Source organism: Phyllobates terribilis, unplaced genomic scaffold (genome assembly GCF_046119375.1).
Source record: "Phyllobates terribilis strain yellow unplaced genomic scaffold, ASM4611937v1 Scaffold_7__3_contigs__length_470593459, whole genome shotgun sequence".
Classification (NCBI taxonomy): Eukaryota; Metazoa; Chordata; class Amphibia; order Anura; family Dendrobatidae; genus Phyllobates; species Phyllobates terribilis.
Window position 1 is genome coordinate 218741753 of NW_027362767.1, and position 7257 is coordinate 218749009.

The 7257-nt window shown below is 52.2% G+C and overlaps 1 long non-coding RNA gene across 1 annotated transcript; it reads right to left on the bottom strand.

The window, feature by feature from the left end:
- Positions 1-606: 606 nt before the first annotated feature.
- LOC141154195 (uncharacterized) lies at positions 607-7056 on the bottom strand. The gene is made up of 3 exons (XR_012247411.1): positions 6904-7056; positions 2753-2876; positions 607-1932 (listed from the first exon to the last, which is right to left on the bottom strand). It is a non-coding gene; the product is annotated as an uncharacterized lncRNA (long non-coding RNA).
- Between the last annotated feature and the right edge of the window lie 201 nt (positions 7057-7257).

A 7257-nucleotide genomic window follows, 5' to 3' on the forward strand; every position in this document is an offset into this window, starting at 1 on the left:
TTAAGTAAAACCCGGCAGGGCCTTCATCTCTTGGAGGAGGCTACAGGAAGGCAGTGGGGCGGCCTCCTCCCTCCAACCCGGGTTTTCCAGTGGCTCTTGCCACAGGTCCTTTAAAGTCCCTGCACTAAGGATTAGTGTTGTTCAGTGTTGCAACCTGCTAGGAGCACAGCAGGAAAGCTCAGCAGGATTGAGTGTGGCTGAACCCACGCCTGGGAAAGCTCTGCACCTGTCAGGCTCTGAGCGGCCCGGTGTTGCCGTTGTCCCCGGCAACCATTGTGTATGGACTTTCTGTTAACCCGGCTGCGAACCGGAGGACTTTCTGTTAACCTGTGAGTTGCTGAAATAAAAGCTGTTTATGTTGGACTTGCTTGGGTCACTGCCTCAGTTACTGCACGGTGTGAACACCGCCGCCTTACAATATGCAGAGCGCACGGGGCAGAGCTGTATGCGCAGGGCGCACGGGGCAGAGCTGTATGCGCAGGGCGCACGGGGCAGAGCTGTAATATGCAGACTGTGGGGACCCCCAACAAAACCCAGATGCTCAGCCCCCCTTCCACCCCCCCCCCCTTTCCTTGACAATACAATAATATAACTCTTACAACTGGATGGGTGAGGATCGGTCACATCTTTATTAATTCTTTATACTCATTCCATTAGAAATGCATTTTATTTCCAAAATAATTCAGCTTGTTGCAGCATGCCCTGTGTCTCCACACCGGCAAGTTGGCCAACAACTCTCCAACATGTCCTTTCTATTTCTAGGCCATTGTGACTTGAAAAGTCTATGATTGTCCTTTTTGCAGTCTTCACACTAGGAAGGGTGGGTGGGACGTTCGACTCCGGGACCAGCAGAGAAAGGAAGTAATGTGGGATGTCCCGGTGTTTATGTATCCATGGGATGGCTTGTGGCAGCCATCCCTTCCGCTTCATTGGACCCTTCCAGGGACTTCAGGATCACTGGTCAGTAAGGGGCAGCGAAGGGGGGTCACCAATTGCCACGGACCGGGGAGGGGCCACCACAGTCAGTGACTCCTTCCTTATTTAGTATGGAGTCTACCAGACTGTGAGGACCCCCAACCAAACCCCTACGCTCAGCCCCCCTACCACCCCCCTTTCCTTGCTAATACAATAATGTAACTCTTACAACTGGATGGGTGAGGATCGGTCACAGCTTTATTAACTCTTTATACTCATTCCATTAGAAATGCATTTTATTTCCAAAATAATTCAGCTTGTTGCAGCATGCCCTGTGTCTCCACACCGGCAAGTTGGCCAACAAGTGTAACTCTCCAACATGCCCTTTCTATTTCCAGGTCACGGAGGATCCTGCGTACTCATATGCAGGACTCTGACCCCCATCCATTACTCTTAACGCTTGTTCCACTCCGTCCTGGAGTCATGACAGGAATATGTCCAGTCCAATATCCATTAAGTGAACACCGTCGGGCCGTATGAGGCCTGCTTTATCTCCTTCCAGCTCTCGGTGTCGTATCACTACACCGCCTCTTTCATTAACAAATTTTGCCATCCGAATATTTATTAGCCGCCTTGTCCGTTCGATGGCCGTGATGTCTCACGCACCTTGCCATACCGCTATCGGCACAATCTCTGACCATACTATAGTTAGTTTTGTGAAAAGTTCTCTGAAGCGCTCAGTGTCTAGCTTCATTATTGCCATTAGTTCTGCGCTCTTGTAATGACCGAGGTAGTTTCCCCCGGCCTGTATAACTAAGATGACCGGACATCTAGCCTCTCTCCCTATCTCGATCACCTCCATTAGTACCTGTGGCCATAGCAGGCCTCTAATACCTCTCCAGGTGAAATATGTGTTATGAAACCCCATATTCCTCCCACCTGGGCGGACTTTCGCCCTTTTTTCTGCCCAGTATATGTACGAGTGGCCTATCACCCACACTGTTGGCTGTGTGTCACCTGTAAAAGAAACAAACCACGTTAGGATAACAAGTCCGGTCTTATGTATCTCGCCAAACACGTGGATCGCCCTCTCCCTATCCTCTGAACTTCCGTTTCTGACAGTCCTGCTCTAGCTGCTTCCGTGGCCGCGCCTATGCGGAATGAGTGTGTCCCGTAATCTTTGGGGTGGTTCCCTGCCGATGTTAGGCATTTATTAAATATAGCTTGGAACTGGTATCTTGATAATGGAGTTCCGTCAACGTGTGATAGGAAGAAATTACTTTGTGGCCTGATGGCTGTATATATTTTACTATTGTTACTGGACACAGTGTACTGTTTGTGGGTTGTAAAAGCACCCAAGTGCCCCTGCCCGCTGGGTCCGTTTTCGATTGCTTATGCATATAGCATTATTGGCTATGGTGGTAATTTTGGATCGAGGGACTAATTCGCTTATGCGTAGCGCCCCGAAGAAGGTGATCGCAAATGCAGTAGACAGTAGTGTTGCTTCAAATTGTGAGTGTCATGTTATTGGTGTTAGGGATATGATTTGGGAAGCAGTTTTAGTGACACGGGACGGGACGTCTACACTCCTGACTTGGCTGACCCCTTTTCCACCCTTTTAAGGCTTGTCTGATGATGAAGCTTTTTGTCACATGTCCCCAATTCAGTAGTTGGAAGTGAAATGCTACTCCGGTCAGACACCGCTGCGCTGACGCCCCTGATATGCCCCTCATCATTAGCTGGTGGAGAAATTCTATGGTGACTTGTAATCTGGCTTGTTCACATTGGTCAACCCGTCTGCCTGCTACTAGTCGTGTCTACTCTTCCCATGCCTTACCGTAAACTTGCCACGTCGACTGACGCTCTGATTAATGGCATCAGCTGTTCGCCACTATATCCCAGATGGATGGGGGGCAACTGGTACCCGACGGGTGGGCGTTGGGGAGGAGCTCTCTGAAAACCTGCCAATTGAATAGTGATAAAGCGTTAGCAGCAGCGTTGGACCCCTCAGCATCGTGGCTAGCGCGGACCCATACATTGTGTTGTAGGCACAGGAATGCTAGCCGGCGTAGTAGGCCTAGCACTGGGAGAGACGATAATGCCATCTTATTAATGCAGTGTGCTAGGCTGGTGTTTTTTGTTATGAAGCATATATTTTTGTTCGCCAGGCGCGCGCCCCATATTTCTATTGCTACCACTATTGGGAAGAGTTCCAGGAGTGTCTGTTTTTTTGCCAGCCCTTATTCAGACCAATACGGAGGCCATAAGCCTGTGCACCACTGATTATCTAGTATCGCTGCATATCCGCCCGATTCTGCCGCCCCGGTGAATAATCTTAGTTCAATGTTGGACTGTTCTGCTGACATAAATATCGTGTGACCGTTGAATGATTATAAGAAGGTTTTCCACACCTCTAAGTCCGCCCGAAGCTGCCTCGTGATTCTGATTCTATGACTCGGTTTTAATGCACGTTTTGTTGAGAGGGATAAACGACGAGAAAAAACCCTTCCGACTGGCATCACCTGGCTCGCAAACACGAGGAGCCCTAGTAACACTTGCATCTGTTGTAGTATTACTTTACGTACTGCGCAAAATCCCTTGATCAGGTGTAATGTTTTTTGTATTTTTTCCGTTGGGAGGCAGAACAACCTTGCCGTGGTGTCTATTTCGATGCCTAAGAACGATAGCTTTGTTGTGGGGCCTATGGTTTTTGTTTGGCATAATGGGACTCCAAACCGACAGCAGATGTTTGTGAATTCGTTGAGTAATGATTGGCATTACTTTGAGTCTTTGGGTCCAATGAATAGGAAGTCATCTAAGTAATGTGTGACGGACCTATTGCCGGTTTCGTACCTCAGCACCCATTCTAGGAAGGAACTGAATAGTTCGAAGTAATAAGATATTGAACAACTCATTGGGAGGCAAGTGTCGTAGAAGTATTCATTGTCCACTTGGCATCCCAACAGGTGGTAGCAATCTGGGTGTACCGGAAGTAGGCGAAAGGCGGATTCTATGTCGGATTTAGCGCGCAGCGCTCCGGGCCCCGCATCGCGTACTAACATTACTGCTCTTTTGAACGACGCGTAGAAGACAGAGGCGTCTTCAGACGAAATACCGTCATTCACAGACTCTCCTTTTGGGTAAGATAAATGATGGATCAGCTGGAATGAACCTGACTCTTTTTTTGGGGATTCTTCCCAGAGTGGAAACTCTTAGGTTACTGAATGGTGGTGTTGGGAAAGGGCCCGTTATTCTTCTTAGGGCTACTTCCTTTTGTATTTTTTGTTTAAGTATTTGGGGGTGCTCTCTTGCGGATTTAAGGTTATTTGCAAAGGTAGGCGATTTATTAAGTTTGAAAGGGATGAAAAAACTGTATGTGAACCAAAACGTAACTGCCCCGCTGCATCTTTCTTAGGATATTGGTCTAGCCAGGGGCCCATCGCGTTTACGCTCACTGGGGTCCTTGGATTCTGACTGCAGGAGTTTAATTGATAATTTGCTTGCGGGACGAGAACATCTTGCTGCGGGGTGGGCTGCCCTGCAGGCTGAGCATTCATGCTTGTATCTGCATAAGGCATAGAAACGACAGTGTCCCTCATTGTACTGCCAGCAGGCCCCTGGTCTACGTACGACCACTGAATTTTGGCCTGCTGTTGCCGGTTGTCCAGTAGCCGTTGTTGGAAAGGGATGGTGTTTCTGTGACAGCATTAGTCACAACCATATGTCTGTAGCTTTAACCCCCCCAGCCTAGTTGTGGTTGCAGGGCCAACCGCCTCCGGAACTCTTCGTCGTAGCGCCACCATGCTGAACCGCCGTGAGCTTTGTACGAGTTATACACCATATCCTGGTATATGAATAGTTCCGAGCAGCGTTCCGGATGCTTTTGGCCCATAATGCAACCCAGCACCGAAAATGCCTGTAACCAGTTACTCATTGTCTTTGCGACCTTTTGTCTGTTTCTGTCGAATGGTCTGTCGGCTATCCTTCTCTCTTTGTCTATAGTATGTTGGTCCGTGGATACTAGGGACCAAATGTCGATGTAGTCATTATTCCATATTTTAATTCTTGTTTCCTCGTCTATGTGTGAACCTAGTGGGCTAATCCAGCAAAATAATGTGTCCTTGTGTACGCTGGATAATGGTGGAGTTGTTTTTGTAGCATTATGTACCGCGCCTGGTGGCGTGGATAGTTGTTCGACCAGGGCCTTAAGGGCCGCTATTAAGTTGGTGTTATTATTTCCCATTTCAGGGACTCCGATGTGTGGAGGAACTCCGGCACCAGTCTCGATCGGGGTGAGCGGCGTGCCTCTGCTCGTAGACCTGCGTGAAATCGTTGCATCGTGCAGGCTGTAAGCTCTGGAGAGTGCCATTGTATCATTTCTGTCCCCCGGAGGACGGGATCGGTCCAAGCGGCTATTGGGGCTCGACATCTCTGATGATGGTGAGCGCCTCCTTGAGGACCTTGACCTGTGACCCCTCCTGTGGGATGCTGATCTCCGCTTTGTTTGAGACGACCGCTTCCTTTGCCGGTGACTTGTGTGTGATGGTGTAGATCTGTCGGAGGAGGAACTACGGCGAGTTCGCCTGGAGCGAGTACGCCTGGTGTCTCTCTGTCCGTGAGGGTGTATGGGGGGGTTCTGTGCCGTTTACATGCGTCCCGCAGGGACATGTCGGTGCTATTTGTGGCCAGCTGATGGGCGTCAGGGGAACATTACCTAATACATTTACAATCTGGTGCTGCGATGCTATTGCGGTGTCAAGCGCGTGCGTCGCTGTGCTATCATAGGGGTATATGGAGGAGGGGAGGATGGGCGCTGAAGCGTTTAAGCTCCATGTAGTGTCCATCAGGGCGGTATTGATACTGTGACTGGGCGTTAGGTGGGCTGCGGTGATTACAGGGGCCGCCATGTCCTCTGGTTGTGTAGTGTCTTGTGTTCTGCTTTGGGAACTTTTTCTATTATTTTTATTAGTGGCTTTTCTGCGGGGGGGTGTTTGGGGGGGGGAGGCAGAGCACAGCCCCCGGCAGAGGATTCCCGTCCGGAGCTCTGCTCTGCCACAGCCCCTGCTGTGTGTTGAGAGGGCAGGGACTGATTAATATGTGGCCGGCAGCTTCTTATGTGTGGCTGCGGGGTGCTGTGCCTAAAGCGCTCTGGAGGGCGGGAGTGCCGCCTGAACCTCCGCTCTCCAGGGCGCCCATAAGCGGGATGCGGGACGGGTGTGTTCTGTCGGGTGTGGGACAACGGGCTCCATGTAGTCTCCAGCGCCGGAGGCGGGCAGGAGCCCAGAATCCACTCCGCGCCCGCCGCCAACACCGAAGAAAACCCCCACTCATTAATTAGTGCAGCGGAGCCCTGCGCCAGCTTTGAGTGAGGCGCAGGGCCCACCGTCGCATGAGACGCAGCCTCCTGCTCTGCCCCACAGCATCCTGGACTGGGGGGCGCGGCCTACAGTGTCACGTGCGGCGGGCACGCGCCCGACATATGCGCATTGAGCGCTGCCGGCTCTCCAGCCACGCCCCCCCCTGTGCCGGCGCGTGCCCGGCGACCCCTCTCAAATGCCCGCTCTCCTGCGCCGTCACGCTGCCGCCGAGCCGCGACAGCTGCCCGCTCCCCTGCGCCAGGGAGTGTGCCCAGCTGAGAGTCCTGCAGCTGTGCGGCTGCGGCGGCCGGGCAAGAATGGAGGACAGGGCTGGGCAGCGGCAGGAGCGCAGTCCCCTGTCCCAGGGGATCAGACCGCAGCACTCTGAGTGGGGGAAACCGCCTTCCTGGCGGAACTTGATGCCAATGGAGTGGGTGAGTGGGCCCAAGGGGTGAGGGGACTGGGTCTGGGGAATATGACGTTCCCATAAGGGGTTGAGGGCCTGGGACAGGGTGATCTGGGGATTTAGAGCTGGGGCCAGGGGGATGAGCGCTGAGCCCAGACATGAGGGCCTGTAACCAGCGCTCGCCCCCCTGTGCAAACCCAGCCCGGAGGGCCTCAGCAATCTGACCTGATCTTGAATTGTCCATAGCGACGTTCGAGTCCGGGACCAACAAAGAAAGGAAGTAATGTGGGATGTCCAAGTGTTTATGTATCCATGGGACGGCCTCTTCATTGGACCCTTCTGGGGACTTCAGGATCACTGGTCAGTAAGGGGCAGCGAAGGGGGGTCACCAATCGCCACGGCCCGGGGAGGGGCCACCACAGTCAGTGACTCCTTCCTTATTTAGAATGGAGTCTACCAGAGCACACAGTGCAGAGCACACGGCGCAGAGCTGTATGTGCAGAGCGCACGGCGCAGAGCTGTATGTGCAGAGCGCACGGCGCAGAGCTGTATGTGCAGAGCGCACGGCGCAGAGCTGTA